Genomic DNA, 22758 nt, shown 5'->3' on the forward strand with positions numbered 1-22758 from the left:
ACTTAAACCGTGTACGAATTTTTCTAGTACCGGAACGGTGTCATAGAATGATTGGCAAAGTGGGTGAGTGGGGCGGCTTTGGATTGAGTACAATACTGCAGGGTGCGAAGTGTGTGTGCTGCTTGATAGTTTGCGTTAGAAAAAAAAATATTTTTATACTTGTGTATCCATTTTTTCGACGGTTTGTAAGTAGGGTAATGAGCCACACATGTTTCATTTTTTCAGATATAAGTGATACGTTTTTTATCACTAAGGCATCTGCCAACACGATTCTGCAGCGATTTCTAAAGCACGGGTGAACTCTACTAACTAACTCTACTCTACGTCTACAGAAAGGCGGGAGTTCGTTGCTGGACGCTGGACATGGAGACTGAGTTGTGTTAGAGAAGTTTCACTTTTGATTTGTTTACGAAAAGTTGCGAGATAATCTATAGCGACACTTGGTAGTTACCCCAAAAGTAAAGCACTGATTGATTTTTTTTTGATTTGCATTAATATTTTGTATCGATCGAATTCCTTGGGGCATGTTTAGTAGCGGAGTATTGTATATGGGAGTTTCAAAGCAGAATTAACACGGAAACAATTACATTCCCAGCAGAACTTTCCGATTCCGATGGTATACGTTGCCGCTTTCTTTGTTGCTTCATTTGAAATACGTTTGGAATTGTTTTGCATATATATAGAGTATTCAGTACATACAGTAAGGTTCGATGGATTGGGGAAAATAATTTCGAGTCAAGGAACGCCCTAAGAACACGTTCGGGAGTGGTTCAGCTCTAGATTCATAATTTCGGCAGTTCTATAACATGAAGCTAAACAAATTCAAACTAGAACTTACTCTCTTGGCATCAGTTTGAGCGGGTGTTATTTTCAAATTAAAATTCATATTTAAATTTCGTGCCATGTCTTATATAATTGTGTAAAAAGTAACTAATGTTTGATATATTTTTTGAAGAAGTAAAACCCGAAGTTGATTGGTTGAATGGTTCAAAAACGAGAATGCCCGCAGATTCGAAAAATCTTGTTCAGAGAAAGCCGCCATTTTTGACAACTTACACTTGAAAAATTTTATTTTATGGATGAACCCTTAATAAACATTTTGCAGAAAAGCGCACATGTCTAAGTCATTTTACTGCTTCAAAAAAATATTAAACATTAGGTACTTTTTGCCACAATTATATAAGAGGACCACCTTAAGCGTTACTGGATTTGAAATTATGTTTTTTTTCCATTTTATTCAGTGTACGTATCTGTCATTCTCTATGTATTTGAAACACATTTCTAAATGTGTTATAATTAAGCAATAAATAGGATGGTAGTGCGTGCCAATTTGAATTGTAAAACCAATCTGTTTTAAATTATAAAGCAAACCGATATATTGGGGAGCTACTTGTTTCAGTATGTTTTTTAAATAATTCCGTTTGTTGGACTATCGATTTAGAAATACTTAACCTGAAGATTGTTTACCTAAGTTCATTAGTGCATTATACAAAATTTAATTGGAAAATGAAATTTCATATTTCGTGAAAGAGCTGATCATTTCTTTTGACAAGCTTGGGCATCCTCATCACAATTCTCAATATGGAGCTACTCGTTTTGAATATATTGTCTGGACAGACCATCCTATTTTTACTTAAATAATGCCAATCACTTAGTAAGTTGATTGAATAATAGAGAAAATAGAATAATTAGCAGTATAGCATATTTAACCACTTGGGATCAGGAGAGTAAGATAGAATGTGCGTCGATAATTGTGATTGATAAAATTGATTCGAGAATTAGGCTGCATGCTTTTAAAAAAGCTACATTTTTATTGTCACCGTGGTCGTGTCAAGTAAACAATTCTTCAATTTTTTCGTTTAGTAGCCGGTCAACAATAACATTGCTTAATATATATTGCCTCTAAATTGTTAATAAATCTAAAATAATGGAGGAAAATTGTAAAACAAAAATTCCAACATCATCATTCTGTACCATGGCAGTGATACTACGACATGGGAAAGTAATGAAATCGAGTATGGCACACTAAAACACTTAATTTTACAGATCATTTATGACTGATTTTTATAGGAAATCTTCTGTGCATATTTGTGATAAGTCATACAATTTTTATCATCAATACACACTTCTGACACGCACAAGAACAACTTTTGATTACATTTTAAGGTAATACTCTCAATACAGTCAACCGGCCCGGTGAGACCGGTAGAGAAAGCATCGTCGAAGTAGTGATTGTTTTGTCCGAAAATTTAATAATAAATCTCAAACTTTGAAAAATTTATCTCGAAAAGTTTTTCTTGGCGTTTTTCATAAGATGGCAAAACCGCAACGAAATTTGCAAAAACGAGCATCTCTGAACTAGCTTCAGTACCAACAGCGAAGACACAACGATTGCACCTAGTGCCTCTAAACCAACAACCATCACCATCACGAGTATCAAATAAGAATATGCACTCGCGAAGCAAGCAATTCCGATAACGACGTTAATGTGAACGATACCGTAAGAGAAGGTAGACGGATTGACTAGCAAGTTGCGGTGGGCAACGCAGATAATACTTCCCCGGCACGAAAGGCACAGCAGCAAACTGCGGCAAAGGGACCCGACGGGCAGACAATAATTATGTGCTATTTTTTATTTTTACGGTTTGTAAAAACATAAAAGATCCACGCCTCTTTGAAAAAATACCCACAAGCAGTCAACAGTCTGTTCTTTCTTGCAATGTGTTATATCTGGCAAAATCTACCTAAATCCAAAAACTAAAATTGAGAAAACACAAACTAGCCCCGGGCTTCCCTACTCAGAGCCGTAGCGTGGGATTCTGGCGCCCAAATGGTTTTTCCACGCGCGTGCCCCATTTGGCGGGGATTTTTGATATTTTTGGTTTTGGTCTTAAACCAAATGGAAATTTTGGGATGGAATTTAAGGAGCTCATCATAAAAAACGTCTCTACACTCGATTACCGTGAGTGATAACATGACTTCTACAAAATTTATAAAAATACTGTCCTCTTCAACTAATCCCGGCTTGTTTTTAAAATTACTCTCATTAATTTTATTAAACAGATCAAGATTTGTACGCCCCGTAAGGCCCTTGGCGGGGGTCTGCCTCTACTACCCATTTTGAATGGGGGCTGATAAAAACGGGTCTTCACTGTAGTTTATGTTACATTTTTTGAAGCCAATACCTGGTTTGAATCTAAATCAATACAAAGTATCCTTTGAAAAAGTATTTAATATTTCTTTTCGACACGCTACTGAAATTTTGAAGTACCTTGTTTATGTTTGTACAATTAAATACAATTTGTCATTATCTTCTGCCAGATTGTGGTGACAAACATTAATAAAAAAAACTGTCCCACATCCATCGTCCCTACAACAGCAGGAATGCAATTAGTATACTGCTTTTGTAACCCACAAGTAAATAACGCAATCTCATCGCTAGGCATGTGTGCATCAGGTCCGAGTTGCATCTACTGCACGAAAGCGCGCGCGCTTCTCGATGATCGTTTCGTACACCCGCCATAAGCCTCGCTCAGCCCCAGACAGCAAGTGTCGATAGCAGCTCAGTCAAACAAGATATAATAATAACACGATCGTTCAGCCAGCAGCAACAGCAGCCGCAGCAGCAACCGTTGGTGGCGGCATCGTGGTTGCGCAAACGAAGATGACTTTGGGCGAGGCATTTCTAGGGTCTTAACTAGATCAAACTTCTTTGAACCGGACGTGTCACGGAAAGTATCAGTTTGTGAACGGGCAGGGTTCTCACCGCTACAAGCCGAAGATATGGAATTCCCCTTTTCCGTACACAAGAGAGTATCAAGTTTGTTTCCGTTTGTATGCGTCAGTCCGTCACAAAAGCAGCACCCAAAGCGTTCCGACTGTGCGGCATGAATGGAGCTTTCGCGCACATTGACAGGCGCCACGGTTGCAAGCAGCGCATTATATAGGGAACTATATCAGCAAGCAGCAGCAGTAGCAGCAACAGCTGGCATGTTTTCGTTGACCATCCAAATTTGAGTTGATGCTCGTGCACTTGAACTCTATGTTTGTGGCACACGCACGATCAGTTAGAGATAGCGGTATAGATGAGCTATCGGACAGTGTTGGCAAAATGCACGCTCATTTCAAGGGAAATGTTCTCATGATTATTTCTAGTGAAGGAATTATAGTTTATATTGTTTGATCGGTATCCGGAATACGTTATCTTGGGCAATCTAGAAGTCGCTTTTGATCTTGTTAATGAAGTTCGACACATATTTTGAAATAAATTGTCTAATGTTGTTTAAATATTATCGTTTATTTGGACTCTTTTTTTGTTGTGTACCTGTTTTTTTTCTTAGGAGTGCAAGTCAGCACGAAACCAAATCAGCCCCAGTCATATTTTCATTGGGGTTCGTCGCTTAATGTTCACACACTTGAATGCGAGATCCTTATGTTTTGACCTGAGGAAGAGATGGATAGTAGAAGGGAAGTATTCATTCTAGCATAACTGAGATTTACTGTCATCGATGTTAACGATTGCTGGATGAACCAACTGATCTGACCAAAACACCCATTCCGCCCTCACATTTCGTTCCAGTTAATCTTCCTGCACTGCCGCCAGAATTTTCCGCGTCACGGACTGCTGTCTACCACGTTGAGTGAGGTGCTCTGGTGGGTAACGCGTCGTTGCTGCTACCCTTCCTTGTGTCGTACGGATGTCGTTCAGCGGCAGCGCGACAAACAGCGTTGCCACCGTTGGCTTGCTTTGATCGACGCTGATACGCGACGTACGTACAGCGCGAGAGTTGACGGACGGACTGACTTGCGTTTGCGCGGCGGCGTCTACTTTTTCCTCCCCCGGCCAAGCATGTATGAGTGGAAATATTTTTGCTTGATTGCTGCGCGACAGGAGCTGTGCGCGGTTGTTTAAAACTAATGGACCCTCGATAGGACGGGCTTATTGAGTATCGAGTTTTCACCCGCGTCGCGCGCATTCTCCAACCGACTCTCGGAGCAGTTTTTAAAGCTTTCTAGCTTGGTGAAATTGTTTCATAAAAGAAGTGATTTTAGTTTTGTAGTTGAAAAAAAAAATAAACGATCAGTTCCTTGACAGAGTAGATGTGTGTTTATTTTTCGGCTCACCGTTAAAGACATTTCAAAATTGGATACCAAAAGGAATAAAATTCGGGCCGATGTTCTCACGCACTCGTACCTGCGAATGAAATACCGAAGCAGCCTTGGACTGATTGTGAAGACTCAGTTCAGAACGCTGGTCCAAATTAAGGAAAGTCCGCACCGGAAACGCGGTTTCGGTGGAGGTAGGTAAAGTGGGCGAAAGTGCCAAACACCGCTAATAATGTCGCCAACGGTGTGTAATGATAAGTGATTTTCCGTGTTACGCTTGCGAGTGGCTGTGCACGGCTAGGGTGAAGTACAGTTGTACATATGTCTGGTTTAGTGCAAAAATAAGCAAAAATGTTTCTACCCGGCGCTGTGGAGATGTAAAACAATTTTGCAACCAATAAAGACTTGCATCTGTTACTGGGCTGTGTTCTGTGCTCTGTAGCCACGTTGAGATTGAACCATTTTTTTGAAGGTTAACTTCGCAGGTCGGTTCAGTTGCGTAGAATTGACCAGTCGCACAAATGCAAACGCCAACATAAGTAGTTCAAACGGGTGGGGGCATTTCAATGTTTTATCACACTTTTAATTGGAGATAATCAGAGATGTGAATTAGTGGTTTCATGGTGTAATTTTTCCTTTAGTAAATTCAGATTATTATTTTTTTCAGAAATATACATTCGTGAATTTGTGACGAGCTATACATGGCATTCTTGAACAGTTTGTGGAATCATTAGAGTATAACTGGAGTGACGTAGGCCGATGCGTTCAGTGCTGTTAATTGAAATATATTGTTTTTCAACGGAATTATTTGAATTGTGATTTGTGCGTGACGAACTCCATTAGAAAAATGAATTAGTTGATTTATTTTAATTAACTCAATTGGCGAAACCTTCTGTGATAGCGTATTTTTCTGAAACAGTTCAGAAAAAGACAGCAAAATTCAGCGAGAGTGAAAACACCAAGGATTTGATTGCGGATGTTTGCGTGATATATTTTTTACTCTCTCCTTACACAATTGATGTTCTTGAATTTGCTGTGAACGAATGGTTTCTGAATGTGCTTTGGTAAATTTTAATAGCATATCTAGCCTGACCTGTTATTTTAAGTTCGGCTTGGATGCGACTGTGGGAGATTCATTGCATAGATCTATGTACAATTTTTTCTTGTTAGGGAAATTTAATATATCAGAGCTATTAATTAAAAACACGAACGCTTCTCTCAGTCTTATTAGCTGATGGAAAAAGATGCGTAAATAGAAAAAAGTACAAAAGCAAATCATAACTGCTTTAACTTGCTAAATCATGATGTGATGAATCATCGCAACGCTTTGGAATCAGCTTCAATTATAATTTTTATTTAAAAAATGAGATCGTCATAAAATGGTCTTGGGTCAGAGCTAGACACGTAGCTAGAGGATAAGGGCAAGAGGGCCAAAGCCCAACCTCGATTTTTTCAAAAATTAATTAAATAAAGACCGTGTATTTCTTAACAAATGTGTATCTCGCTTGGTTTGAACAAATTGATGAGAAAATGTTGAAGAAGATTGCTATGTCCAACGCAGTGTGTTTTCTGCTTTTGCCCGAGTCAGCGCGAAGCAATCGACAAAAGCAGTTACTTTTATATTGTGTGCTTTGCCTAAAGCAAATGTTACTTTAACTCATGTCTTGGTGATCTGTCGAGATGAGTGAGTCGCAAAAGCAAGAAATGGCGCTCCGGTCAAATGCGGGAGCTATTGACCTCCGGGCTTTTCGCTTAAGACCGAGTACGTAAATAACTTTCAATTCACAGTATCCTATACCATTACCTGAACCACGAATGCTTGTCTATTTTATAGCTGCTGTTTAGGTAATATTGATAATTGTTACTATGTTTTAATTGCCGCAAGGTTCTACTGTATCGATTTTGTTGGCTATTTTCGGCAAATTTAAGACTAAGAGACAACGAAAGCAATGAAATTCAAAGACGGATAGGTATTCTAGAGTGAATCAGTTATAAACTTATAACGAAAAACTAAGCCAGCCTCATATGGACATGATCGAAAGGAAATGTGAAGAGTCCTTTGCCTTCTGCTAAGTAGGAGTTGGGCGTTGCACCCAACTCTACCGCATGGTCATTAATAGAACATGATCGGATGTTCTTTCTTGTTTCTCGTCCTAACTGGCCACGAGTACGAACTTCCTCACTAATGGTACTGGCTATTTATTTTGAGGTACTTGACGCAGATTTTGCAATTATCATTACCGGCGTCGGCGGTAAAACATGATTACCGCCGACGCCGGTAATGATAATTGCAAAATCTGCGTCAAGTACCTCAAAACAAATAGCCAGTATCATTAGTGAGGAAGTTCGCACTCGGTGCCAGTTAGGACGAGAAGCAAGAAAGAACATCCGATCGCAAAAATGTAGGCAGGAAATACGATGATGACACGGAAGTATATGAAATTAAAAGATTGAACAGGTCTCTATGCGCAATGGTTAGTCGCTCGTACGAGATCTGTCGGAAAACAATTAAAACTAAATATGCAACATTCCTCCCGAACGATAAAAATTAGTTTAAAACCTCTTTGTACGTAAAAGACACAGGTTTTAAAGTAAAAGGCACTATTTAAAGTCTATTGGTTTTTGTTTCTACGGTTTATCGTAAGAGAAAAAGTTCTTTTTGCTGATAATACATCTTGAAATCGAACCTTGTTTTTAACCAGAAAACCAATCCCCCCTTCAAGAAAAAAATGGTTTTAAACCACTCTGCACACAAAGGGGACAAAATCTAACTGTATAATAGACCTTTCCACATTTTGAAAAAGTTTTGAAATATACATGGATCAGCTCAGATTTTTATTCTAAGTGTGAATTTAAAACCTTTCACCAAAAATGACTTAATTTGGATATGATTTAGAGGTGTCTCCAATCAAAAATCGTGTTTTTTACTGTGTCCATAGAAAGATCACTTACACTTTGATTTAATAGGCCCTACATGCCCACTAGAGTGGGACATGGTTATATGAAAAAATACAATTTTTTCCGAGTAACTTTTTGGGTCCCATTTAGCTCCCCGAACAACTCTGCAAATTTTTAGCTCGATCGCTGAAACTATATTTTTGCACTCACGGATTAAAGTTTACATAGGATTTCGTATGGGGGAATCGTCTTTTAAAAAATATTTCTTCCAAGAGTCGACCGTTACCTCCTAAAAATGAAAAGATGGGTTATTTTTAAAGAAAATTTTATATAAAATTAAGCATCAACACACTTGAAAAATAAGCAGTTTAATGCTGGTGATTGTTAACAAAACTCGTATATACACAATAGCAATCTCTCTGATTGCCAATCAATAGGCAATCGGAAAGAGCGACTAAAATGTTGCGACTGACTGAATTTTTAATAACGATTAGATTTTTTTTGTTCGTTGTGGAATAAAATAAGAGATCTGATCAGAAATCAGGGACAAAGGAGAGGAAGTAAGAATCAATCAATTGAAATCTACCCAAGAGCGGCTCTTCTATTTGTTTCTAAACACTCAACACAAGATCTTTCGAACCACTTTCTACTTCTGCCGCAGTCAGACGTACAATCGAGCCAAGTGAACAACAGGCCTCTCGATCTAGTGTGCATTGTCTCGAGAACAAAGGAAATATCGGATTATTCTTGTCATCATGAGTAAAGTTGACGAAAAAGCTCTACTCCGACCCAACGCTGCGGTCGTTGACTTTAAATTTTGTTTAAAACGACCGAGTTTTAGTGAAGTGGAATACCTTCTGAAGGTAAAAATGCAACTTAGGCTTGCGGAAGTCTTGTACCTTCAATACCATCATCTTCGCAATGTAGTGTTAATATCATTCAACACGTTAGCACAAGCCGAGCGTTTCGTTTTGAAGAACAATTTAAAACACGTGGTTGAAAGTGACAACGTTGGAATTAAGATTCCCGTATACATGGAGAATGATTATATAGATGTAAGGTTATATGACCTATCACCTCGTACCCCTCCTGAGCCAATTGCAAAATGCATGTCGCAATACGGAGAAGTAGAATCCGTTACACCTGATACTTGGAGAAACTTTTTCCCGGGTACACCTAACGGCGTTTTTGTAGTGAGGATGCGGGTTGAAAGGCCTATACCCTCCTACTTGGCAATAAAACTCAATACTCACGGAACTACAATTATGCAAACTACACTATGCACCCATGAGGGGCAAACTCCTACGTGCAAGTATTGTAATCAGACAGCTCATCATGGACAACCTTGCGCGGAAGATGCAGAGGAAAATGCATCTCAACCGATTGCCAACTCATCTACGGCAAACCAACCTAAAACAGAGTTTTCAATACCAATGCCTGAACCACAAACGGTGGCCAAATTTGTGGCAGCTGTTCAGAGCATAATGACAACCGCAAAAGAATCATCCAGCACCCCAAAAGCAACTGTAAGCAACATCGGCAACGAATGCAGTAACAATGACGACGGATTTACACTGATCAACAATAAGTGCAAGAAGCAAGGGAGAACATCTGATCCCGGACACCAAGCTAGCTTCGACCGGGACGAGAAAAACAAGAGAGAATTAAATGACCCCCCTGACGCTGTTTGCCAACAGACCACGCGAAAGAAGGTCTCCGCTCGCAATAAAAAGTTGCGCGCACGAGATCCAATTAATTAAGTCTTGTTTGTATTTTTTATTTTTACATGTATTGTAAACGTATAAAAGATCCACGGCTCCGTTAAGCTACCGCTATGAGCCGTGTCAAATAAACGAATTTTAAAAAAAAAAAAAGATCTTTCGAAGACCCGATCCTTTAATTTCGGATTCATTGAAACAACATTTTCGAAAGCACTTTACTTCTTTGTTACAACTTTGATGCGTTGGGTGCAACAACTTTATTTGAAACCTAAATTTCTGTTTAAACAAATCTGCAATCAAGCAAACAATACAAAAGCCGGACAACTCTTCCAATCGATGGTGATTTTGAAAAAAAACAAGAATTAATTATTTTTATTCGAAAAACAAATCAGTCTAATTAAAAGCATGTGCTAATTTCAGATCAACAAAAGCACTGAAGATTTCTTTTTTTCAAAAAAAATTAAAGAAGTCCCTCTACGCAAAAAAAATTAGAAAAATACTCTACAAATGCACTATTTCGATGTTGTTTGTGCTTTCTTCATAAACGTTATAACTAGAGTTGGATAATGCCAGGAACATGACCACGACGTTGATAAGACTACTCGATGACTCGTCAGTGCAGTGATATAAAATATATCAATTTCATGAAAAATTAGGATCTGTCAAATGAACTAAGCAGTTACAATTTACTTGTCTGACAATATTGCCGAGCACATAGTGTGAAAGTATAGGAAGTCTTGATTGTAGTTTCCTTTAAATTGGAAATATCATAAAAGTGAGTTGGCACTAAATTCGTGTGATGCCACAGAACTGGTACTAGTGGTAAGACGCCAGTTCAAGAACATAAGAGTTGAACCGATTTCTCTCGGAGCTTTTCTGGAACAGTAAACTTCAATTCTACGCTGCTATGTTCCTGTCCATGGAGATAGCTTTGACCTAAGTTTCGTCTTCTTCGTTTACGAATAAAGTTTCGTGCTACAGGGCTTTCGGGTGACATTTTTCTGATTATTCCGAATAGACGTCTTTTAGATTTTATTTACGTGTAGTCTAGAATAACTCGAATTTTATAGCCGCATAAGGGTTCGCCATATTCAGTTCGCTTTTGAATACTTTGAACTCTTGAGTATCTGTTGTTTTAACTAGAGTAAATTCTAACTTGTTAACCCATTATTGCCCAACTTACTATATATAGTAGGTGCTAAGAATAACTACTAATACTCAATTAATAGCGTAGAACAGGCATTATCAACGAGTTAATATTGTTCATATACTCTTGCAGAATATGTTTAGAGAAGTTATAGTGGTTAAACCGGTGTTTATGTTTTGTTTTTAATCAATTTTCACTTAAGGGGTTACACATTTTTGTTAGGATGAAAAAAATCGAATTTTTGTAAATTAGATATTCTGAAACTACATACGCTGAGAAAAATTTTCTCAAAGTTTCATTAAGATCGGAATGCCACAACTTAAGTTACAGCTATTCATAGACCGCTACCCATTCACCACTTGTAGGCGGTACGTAGTGTTTGATACGCTAGACCGTTGACTCGCTGCACCGACAGTAAAACTCGATTATCTCGGAGTTGTATTTTGTTGAAAAGTTCATCCGCTGCGATCACGATATCTCAGGAACCGATTAACCGATCAATCTTAAATTTTCACTTGTTGTTCCTTATAATATCAGCTACTTTGAGTACAAAAATAATTTTACTGGAATGACCACATCATTTTTCTTCGATCGGAAAACATAATTTGTGATGCGCGTAAAAAATAAGTTGGGCAATAATGGGTTAATAAATAATAAAAAACAAATTCAAAATCAATAGTTCGGCGATATACTATAGTCTTCCTTGTAGCTTGCTAAAATTTCAAATCGGGAAATAAAGACCAAATTTTGTGCACGAGGCTACAGTACCTTACGTTGGTTTTTTAGTGTTTCAGATTCTCCTCGTCAGTAACTAACACCAACTTAATGCTTTAATTTTTTCAGCCCTTCAGAAACCAAACCCTGGTTACGGACCTGATCAGAGTGGTAGTGATTAGTTTCAATCATCTACGTGGTTTTCTTAGGCAGTATAAAGATTTGATTTATCTCGTTCATGTATCGTTTTAAAGTAGGAGAAACCTAAAAATATAAATGGTTAAACATTCCTGGTTTTCTATACTGTCCCTAGCCAATTAAATGTTGTTTGAATCAAGGAAATTATAGCAAGTAGAGCAAACAGAAAGACAATACATGCACTTAACTTCATTCATTAATTGTAGGGCGATGTCCCCGGTTTTGGGCCGGGTTTTGTTTTTCAGCCACAAAGTTCGTTTCGATCATTTGAATTATATATACCGTTTGAAAGGTGTGCCAAATAGTAAACGTGTCAGTGAAGTAAGCTTCTTGATTCAAGTTTAAACAAACATGTTATGAGCAATTGTTTGAGAAGATGTTTTTTGACCAACAAAGTTTTTGTCCCCGGTTATGGGCCACCTAGGAAATATTACTACTGCAAGAATTGAAGCGTTCGGCTGGTCGGCTTACCCCCTCCCTCCAAGTGCGGCAATACTAGGGTGGGGGGTAGAGGTGCTGAAATCTTGAAGTACTTAATATAATAATTGAAATTATTGTTCGAAATCGAGCTGAGAAAGAGAGCAAACGTGAACATCAATGAGACGAAAAAACGAGACTCCACCAAATGTGTCAGAAGATCACACTACGGTTCTGTCAGCCCCATTCAGATTTTCTATGCAATAATACTGTTGTAAAAAGTATTGAAAGTTTAAATAACGATGCATTTGAGTTGCGGGACCAGTACATTTTAAATGTAAAGACTTGAAATTGAAAATAATAGCGAAAATTTTTGCAAACTTTATAACTCGTTTTCTGTATTGCATAGAAACAGGGACAGGGGCAGAGCACATTCAAGGACAGTCGAGTAGGCAACCTCCTTAAAGCTATAGCAAAGATTGTGCAGTGAACTAAGTCGATTATGATCTAGACGCTAGGAGGTGGGCATAGTGTGGTTGGAAAAATGACTACGCAGGCTGGACTACCAAACCCCGCATATAGAGATTTTAATACAACTATTTGATGACTACAGTCCTAAGTTTAAAACATCCAAAAAGGAAAAAATCGAGAAGATAACCTCTTGCCACACCATGATAATTGCATTTGCCTCGGTGCCGAGAGGACACACAAAGTGGCTGGAACCTAATCTAAGCCCATCTAGCGGTGCACTAATTTGCATCTCTCGTTGAAATGTTGAGCCACTTGAGATTTTTGATGTTCCTAGAAGAGTTGGAAACTTTAGATCTCGAATTTCTAAAATCAGATGCTTTTTGCTCAGGCTTTGTATCAGCGCTCTCTCGAGCTGTTATATTTGATAGTCTCTTGTTCACGGAATCTCATCTGTCTATAGTTTTTGGGTGCAGTAGCAGATGCCCCCACAAGGATATGTCAGATTCGCACTCTTCCTAAATCAAGCGAGCATAATATTTTGTCGTCTTTAGTTTTTCTGCAAGAGATTATTTAGAGCATCTTCACTTCAAATTTTCAGGTCACTGTTTGTACCCTGGGTATGGTGATAGATCATGTGGACTCTATCCACAACAGGCACATTTTTCAGTATGTCTAATGCAGGATCATCCTATAGATTCTCTTCGCACTTGCCATAACGGACCTTTGCCATATAAGATCGCTGCTCACTGGAATAAGGGTCTTTGAAACACTAATCCGTAACCCCCCCGAAACCAAAATTAATTGGACTGAAGAAAATTAATTCATGATGACTTTTGGAAAATTGCGGGAAGGGAATCTTGTAACTTATCTCTTAGCCGAGATCCCATAGCTGTAAAATCATACCAATTTAACTTAAAATAACTACCTGAATTAATATGAATGTTCAGGTGTTTTAGTTGGTGTTTCAAAGCAAATTATGCGCACTGAAAAAAATTGTCTAAAATGTGTTGCTTTACAACTTCATCGATGCCAGTCAAGCTCTATCTCTAACCGTTAAAAAGTTCAATTTAAAATATTGCTAAAATTACCACCCTAACTTCTGTTTAAAGCACCTTGCAAAGTATAATAACTTTGCCATACATGTTAAGGCTAAGTCATTAAATTTTAGCAAAATGTTAAAATTCCTGCTATATTCACATTCTGGACCACTGTGGAATGACATTTCTTAGACTACTTTTGTTTATGAATTTTCAATAATTGATCAAACCCTTATTAAATTTTATCATTTTCAAAAAATCTACGATTTTCCTCAACAACCTCCCAAACCAAATTTCTGGCTCCACCACTGACGCCAGACAAACTCAAATCGTTGACCACGCCATTTATCTGAACTTTGTGGGCGGGCATGTAGAGGCAGTAGTCATTTATAAAAGACCTATCGCCAGTAATGTCATTTGCTTGCTTTAGATAGTAGAACACAATGCTAAGCTTCTCCGAGCAAAAATATCGCCCTTTATCTTTTCTCAATCTATGGCTGAATGCTACCGCTAGCCAATGGCACAAAAACAATATATACAAACTTTAAATAGTAGCAGATCATAAAACCGTAGTTGTTTAACTGGCTTCTGCAAAAGGAATGCTGTGACGGCATTTGGACTGACAATTCAAATCTAATGATATGCACCGTAATCAACAATCGACCAACTAGGTCACAGCTCTTAAACATTGTCTTTTTAGCATAGTGATCTTAATATAAAGTCTACTGAATAGAACGTCCGTTGTCTTCAGAAACCTAGCGTCAACTGGGGTGGCATTACGCATCTCGATTCGATCAAAATTCTATCGACTCGACCTTGTTTCGCATTATGTATTTCGAACAGAGCTCGAAAGTAAATTTTCGTTCGAGTTAGCTCGAAGAAGTACTAGATTATCGAGAAGTGTTGGCATTATGGAACCATAACAATCGAACTCGAAAGCGACTCGAGTCGAACGCATTTGCTCGATAGTTTTATTGCTGTCGACTGTCGTTCGAGATTATGATTTGTGTTTTTATTTCGGAATACTTAGAGGATATAAAATTACCAAAAGGTGTAAAAAGCTCCCACGTACTTTGAGTTTCTTTATGTTATATTTATTTTCACCATCAAGAACATACTTTTTTGGAAAAAGTAATACTAAATATTGATAATAAATTATCTTACATCAAGTAATAATAAAAAGTGTTGGAACAAAGTGAAGACACCTTGACTTGTCTAATCGCTATTTAATAGATGTGTAGAATCACAATCATTCTTGATTTCAAAGTGGTGATTTAAACAATTTTATATTCTAATTGATTCTGCCTAAGCTCGACCCTCATTAACAGAAGACAAAGATTAAGCCCCTACGATATTCAGCCTGTTCTAATGACCCTGCCACTTCTAGTTTTCCGATCTGTTTGCTTCACATCCTTGCTCTCACTTGAGTACTATGGCTCTAAGTTTCATAACTTTCCCTACCCAGTAATCTCTAGCTAATTGAATGTCGTTAAAATGTAAAAAAACTAATTGATGCATTTGTTCCCGACTATACCTCAATTGTTTTCAATATCACAATATAGCCTTGAATTCCATGCCATAATGTACGTTTTATACACCAACAGAATTAGTTGTTATATCGTATTAAATGCATGAAAATACCGAATATTATCTTATATAGCAAAGAAATTTGAATCAAATTGAATTACTAACAAATTTGAATGCATCAACCGATTGAAATTATGCCATCTGCAATTTCTGGAAAAACTTCATTTTGATTGTGTTCTCCCTATCTCTGTGTGCTATAACAGAATAATTAACTAACAAGTACACTAACAACTCCGCAAAGACGAAAACGCATTTTTGTCTTGACTATTTCAACTAAAAATGGCTATTTTAACGAATTTTAAGCTTTTAAATTTTTGCGTCATCAATTGCTGAAAAAATTGTTACTTTTGGAAGCTATCAGTTTCCTGAAAAAAACCCAGAAAACCAAAATTTCAATGCAATGCTCGCTATGATTATTTTCCAAAAGATTTGAGAAAAAGCGGTTCCGAAGTTGTGTTGTTTTAAACAATTATTTAGATATTAAATATGGTCTTTAATCTAAGAATAATTGTGAATAACTCATTCTGCAGATAATACATTCTATCATGCGACTGAGGTCCGAATAAGACACACTACCAGCTAGGCATTTTGATGTTTCGGTGCATCAACTTAAACAGCGAGATATATTAAAAATTTGTGGTAAGAAATTCAAGAATACAGTAATATCAAACTAAAATAATGCCCAAGCATTGAAAAAGGTGGTGAGGGAGAATGACGTGAACAAATTATGAACATGCTTGGGTCAATTTATTTACCACTATCACTATTTATATTCTGTGAATTTGACGCTCATCGAAAAAAAACAAAACAAACTGCAATTTTGCTTACATTGAAAAAAATTCTTAGGTGGAATTAAAATTATCATACGATATGAACGAAAAGTTGTGTAGTTTTACATATTTAATGTACGGGTTATTCCATGTCAAATTTACAACCACAATTTTAATTCCTACCAAATTTTTTTCTTGCATTCATAGCACAAAATAATTGACATCTATTTTTTGTTTTGGCTGAATACGATAGATTTTTTTCAAGTTATGAGTTTTTGAATTTTATGAATTGGACCATTTTTCAACCACTGATAACTCGGAAACTCTTAGTTGTACGAAAAATTTATTAATAATAAAAAGTGCGTTTTCGAATGAATTCACCAATAAAAATCTGATATAGTTTTTTTTTGTTATTTATGTTATGAATTCTGTAAATGATAGAAACATATCGAAAAAAACAAGCTTGGACTACAAAGTTTTTTGTTCAATGAAAATATTTATAATTATATTGAGAACCTTATTACTTTACGAGATATTTCAATTAAAGCTGGCCCATAACATGGCGTTTAATGCAAAATTCCCCATTTTAACGATATATTTGTAATTTCTCGCAAAACATTTTGAGACCCACTGCAAAAATTTTACACAATATTTCTAACATGATTTTTATTATTTGAAGAAAAAATAAGCAAAAAATTTGATCCAACTTTTAAAAAAATCTCAATTTTTCCGGCAAGCTCATGCGAAACTGCAACTTTTTATATTTAATATTTTTCCATGCATCAAATACTTTACGAGCTATCAGCGATTGAAAAATGTTCAATTTTTCTAACTTCAAAAGTTGAAAGCTCATACTTTGAAGTAAATATTATATTCAGCCATAACAAAAATACCTGTCAAATATTTATAGCTGAAGAATGCAAGAAGGAAATTTGGAATGAACTAAAATTTTATTTGTAAATCTGTCGTTGATTGGCCCGATGTCTAAAACATTTTTCGTCAATGAAACGAAATGATTCGTACTTTTATCAATTGTTTTATATAGTATAAATATTTTTGGAAAGGGTAAATTCATTTTTCGTACATAAAAGGAAAATAATCGTATTTCCGTATTACATCGGATCTTTTTGGATCTATGTTTGACAACATCTATTCTATTTCAAAGAGCTCACCCCTATTGCGTACTAGAAAAAAAAATTTAGATTTGCGAAACTTATCTAAATATATTTCGATAACAAGCAACCAAAAACAAATAAAAACAATTCCTATATTTTACCAAAGTTGGTTTTTTGAAACTTATTCGTAGCAGAATTAAAAATATTTTTTCTCAGTGTATACTCTTATTTGACAGTTTGCGCTCGAACAGGCAGTCGAAATCTAGTACCGCAATCTAACATGCTCGAACGCTTGGTCGAATGTGATACGTAATGCCGCAAATTAGTCGAAACGACTTCAAAACGTTTCGAATCGAGTCACTCGAATCGAGATGCGGAATGCCACCCCTGATTTCACAAATCTACAGCTCAAGATTGGCGGCTTGAATTTACGTGATATGAGCGACAGTGAATCAGTCTTTTGGAAATAAAGTTTTTTAGTATTTTTGAAAGTTCCAACCATTGGAAAAAAATCTAACTGTTGGTGAAGGAACAAACATTGTAGTCTCCCGGAAAAATGCACAGTCCGTCGCCCTCAAATACCCAGTTCTTTAAATATTAAGAGTCATGTTAAAAAGATTGTGTGAAAATTTGGAAGTAGATATCAAAATATTTTGCGATATTACGATTATAAACTTAAAACAAGGCAATTTTACGCTTTACACGCCCAGTGAGAGACCTGTTATAAATGAAATAACTTGTAAAATACTTCCAGTTCCATTCTGAAATTTTCAGACGTAATTGGCATAATTGGGTATTATTTTTTACATTTCTTATAAAAGAAATGTATAGAATTCGCTCAAACTTTCCAGATTTTTTCCGAGGCCCGGAGGGCCGAGTCTTATATAGCAATCGACTCAGCTCGACGATTTGGGACAATGTCTGTGTGTGTGTGTGTGTGTGTGTGTGTCTGTGTGTGTGTATGTAACGGACAAATTCTCATTCGTGTTTCTCAGCAATGGCTGAACCGATCTTATCCAAACCAATTTTAAATGAAAGAACTAAAAAACAGTATGAACGCTATTAATTTATTTTTGATTCTGATGTTTAGTTTCCAAGATATGACTGTTTGAATGTGTAAAAATGGCGTTTTTTGAACTTTTTTCAAATTATCTGCCGAAATTGACAACATAGATTAACAATTTATATGTTTTTAGACAGCTTTAACAAATACCTTTCGAACAAGCTATAGATTGTTGAAATCGGACTATCATCAAAAGAGATATTTAACATTAAATGCGGACGAAAGATTTTTATCATTTCCCATTGCCAGAAATATGACCAAAAACATGTAATCTATTATTAACGCCAAAACGGCTTATTTTATGTCAATAGTATCTTCGGAGAATTTAATGGAGGCAACATGCCCTTTCTTTTGGTATTGTGCTTTTGCTGACTAATCCCCCTATGAGTGAGATATTTTTACAAATTTTCTTGGAAGTGATTATATCGAAATGATGTCTTCAGCAAATTTGTAGCTCTTACCTTTGCGAATAACTTTACTAAAGCCTTTAAATATCTATTTTGAATACTTTAAAAGTTATGGCTTGTTGTTTGTTGATTACTCTTTGTCGCCTATTTATTGTTCAATATAGTAATAATCCATTGAAATAAGCTAAACATTATTTCGATAAAACGAATTTTGTATTTCATTTTTCTATCTACAACCGCTAGAAATAATCACCGAACACTTCCAAGTTGTCTGGAAGGAACTTGATAACTTATCAGTGCAAAAATGTACGAACCTTCTGACTGCAATTTTTCTAACTTATAACCATCGGATCGATCTGAAACATATCGGAAAATGAGAAGCGAAATAAATAACTCCAAGCAACGGCGTAGCCAAGAGAAGGTTTTGGGGTTTAACACCATACAACCCCCCTGTGTGTATGTGTGTATGTGGAAAAAAATGTGACCTCTGTTTCTCAGAGATGGCTCGACCGATTTGCACAAAGTTAGTCTCAAATGAAAGGTACAATCTTCCCATCGCCTGGTATTGAATTTTTTATTGATTGGACTTCCGGTTCCGGGGTTACGAGTTGAAGAGTGCAATCACGTAGAAAATTCCCATATAAACTGAAATGAAAAATTTTCAAAATCAAATTTGTATTTTTGATGCCAAATGACTTTAAAATGCATGAAACATTGAGATGTTTGTCAAAAATTGACTTTTTTAGACTTTGGTACATTTTTGCCTTTCTCATATAGAAAGGTTATGCAATCACTCTAAAAATCTTCAATCATACCGGCCCGAGGGGGGTATGCAGTGAGGGGTTGCTACTTTAAAATTAAAACTAGTTTAAATTTTCTTAACAAGTTGACAAATTTCGGCAGGACCCGGATCTCCCGGATCTTTCTCCATGATCCGCCGCTGGTTTCAAGCGATGTTTCAGTATCACATAGAGTCTCAAGATCGTGGCTGTCGATCCATTGTATGTATGTGCAAATCGTACTGAACATGTAATATTCATTTCCACCATTGTATTGAACATAACCAGGAATCGTAGTCTGGATAAATGAGACAAGCACAATTGCACCACTAGGTGGATTAAAACAGGTTTTTATTTTGGGAATGCGTCGAGTTGAGACGAAAACGTAATATGATTAATAACGAGGATAACACTTTCCGAATGTAGAGAGAAATTTATGAAAAAGACGATTTCCATTCGATTCTAGCAGGTTCTGATCGATTTTGATGAGCATTTGATTTTTGTTGTATGACCAATTATATATATAGGTCAAATGTTTAAAAACAGTAATTTAAGGTCAAGATAGCATCATTTTGAAACCGCCAATTTCGGAGGTTTAGTATCTTCGATGAGTTTTACAAACATTAAACAGCGCATCATTTGATAAAATAATTTTGACGGTATATCGTCCAACAAGTATTTATGGTGAATTTTCTCAGGTTAATATTCAAGACTACAATAAAGTCTCGACAAATTCGCTAAAGACACGAACTCTGTTACTATTTTCTGAAAAATTAATTCTGCATAATTTTAAAACTTCAAAAATTACGGTTTCGGAATTATGCCGTTTGGACAGTATGATCGATTTTCACCAAACCCCCACCAAACCGATTTTCTGGCTACGCTGCTGACTTCAAGTAAGTAGAAACAAAGTCGTTTTACACTCGTTCACAAGAAACTTCTTCGAATGCTGGATATCTATTGTAATACATTGAAACCCCGATTTTATCAGCCAAATATGAACATATGTTTGATGGGCTCTAGCAGACGAACAAGACTGAATTCGAGTAAATCCTTTCTTGAGCATGTTTTCTTTATCATGAAGATGGAAATATGCAAAAATGAAAAGTTCATCATAATCAGAAATAGTTATCAGACTACATATTTTAACAGCTTCAGTTTATTATAAAGAAAAAAAATTGCCCGATTTAGTCATTTTGTGAGCCTAAAATGCACCATGGGATTGATAAAAATGGGTCTTTATTGTATGTATTATTCACTGTGTTTCACATTAATAGATACATTTCATTTTTGGGGATTTCTTTATTGCATCGAACTACAACAATTTTTAGGTAGCTCTCAAGGGGTTATTTTATAGACTTCTTCCAAAATTTGGCGAACCTATTCCAATTCGTATACCAATTAATTGGTGTACTTGAGGGTTTATATGTTGCAGATAGAGAAAATACTGCAATTTTCAGCTTTTTCCTACACAATATTACGAAAGCTTATTAATACATTTTTCCTAATAAGTTTGTGAAAATTATAAACTATTTGAAATTTTTTAATAGTTTTATTTTTTATTTAACCGTGATTTTTTAATAAATAGTGACCATCGCTTCACAACGTAGTCTATTTTTCATGGCTTGCGGTGAACACGATCTCTCGAATTGCTGAACTGAAAATTATGGAATAGAAATTAATTTTTAGTATTCTTTACAGATTAAACTCGCCGCGCTGCTCTGAATTATACCCGCTGGTGCCCTAAGACGATTTCGCTAGATTTTCAGAGCACTGTGCACCCAGTGCATTAACAGTTATGTGTCCAACAAAAAAAAACACCTTTAACAGGCCAACGAGGGTACCCGGGTACCCATAAATTGAAATGCTCATAACTATGGCTTCCTTTAACCGATTTGGACAGTTTTAGATGTTTTGGATTCAGGAACTCGTCCACTTTTTGAATCTGTACAATAGAACCCGAATAATGGATCTGGTTTTTGGTAATCCGGATTTTCCGGAGTAATGTTCCAGTACTAGTATATGATTTGTAAATTTTAATAATGTACTAGCAATATGAGTATCAAAACTCTTCAAATTGTCTCGGAAGTCTGTTTTTTATTGTTACGGGACCCTATGGCAATTTGAAAAATGGAATTGGAATGGAATGGCCACTCACGGCCCCACGGGAACCTGTTCCGGAATGTCCGTTCCGTGGTCAAATCACCAAATGGTTCCAAAAGCACGAGATACAGCCTACTGATGCAATTCCAAGAATTTTGATACCCATATTGCTAGTATTCCATTGAAGTTCGCAAATAGTACCCCAGCACTGGAACCTGCTTCCGGAAACCCGGATTCCCGGGAACCGAATGAAGTAACCCGATTCATATTTACCAAGTCCAAAAGTGGATGAGTTCCTGAATCCAAAACGGCCAAAAGTATCGAAATCGGTTGGATATTACCTTAGTTACGGGCATTTTAGTTTTGTGGGTACCCGGGTACCCACGTCGGCCTGTTACGTAGTAAAAAAATTCAAGAGCCCCTCCTCACTCCCATCCTTACTATATCAACAATATTATTAACCCAAAAGCTTGACTTAGTGAAGTTCTAAGATGTAACAAAGTTTCAATTTCCAGCTATGGATAAAACATAGGAATTTAATTAATTGAAACTTAAAAAGGTACCCGGGTACCGCGTCGGACACACAACGGTTAACGCAAGTGACGGAAGGTTATCGAAAAGATTCGTGAAAATGAAAATTCCAGTAATGATGATGATTTTCCCAAACGGTTCGTTTTCGAGAGGTTTTTATTTGTTCTTTGGCATTAGGATTAGCGATAATAATTCAAATCAAGGATACTACTGGGAAGTCACCTTTTGAAAAAGTCGATGTCAAAGTAAAATTTGGAACTATGCACGCATGCACCTCAGAGATAGCGTGTTATCAGGAGCTGCGATTTCATTTCAACGCTTTTTTGTGAAAAGGGCGATACTTACAAATGTAAACATAGGGCATTTTTCTTACATGCGAATGAGGGCTTTGAAACGCAACAAATTAACCTAAAAATTTGGATTCTACGATATTGCTTTCTTAAACTACAGCAAAAAATACAACAGGCGAAACTGTATTTTTGTTTGTTTATTTAAAGTTTCGCCCTCCACGCTCCATGCAAACAAACAGGGCGATACTTTTTTTGCTAGCAGTTTAGAGGCGAAACTGTTATTTTCGTATTTTTTTTGGATTATTACCAGCTGTAAATAGTAACAATGATCGCTATTGAAAAAATACGGACGAAATCGGTGGTGTAGAACGGTAGTTATTGTAAAAAACCGTAAGGGTGATACT

The 22758-nt window shown here is 36.5% G+C and overlaps 1 protein-coding gene across 1 annotated transcript in view; it reads left to right on the top strand.

The window, feature by feature from the left end:
- The first annotated feature begins 4936 nt into the window (after nucleotides 1-4936).
- Nucleotides 4937-22758, top strand: part of LOC131691899 (sodium-coupled monocarboxylate transporter 1) — a 285364-nt gene continuing 267542 nt past the window's right edge. Inside the window, exon 1 of the mRNA XM_058978642.1 lies at nucleotides 4937-5300. The gene's annotated coding sequence lies outside the window, so the exon portion shown is untranslated. The remainder of the gene's footprint in view (nucleotides 5301-22758) is intronic.

Source organism: Topomyia yanbarensis, chromosome 3 (genome assembly GCF_030247195.1).
Source record: "Topomyia yanbarensis strain Yona2022 chromosome 3, ASM3024719v1, whole genome shotgun sequence".
NCBI classification, from domain to species: Eukaryota; Metazoa; Arthropoda; class Insecta; order Diptera; family Culicidae; genus Topomyia; species Topomyia yanbarensis.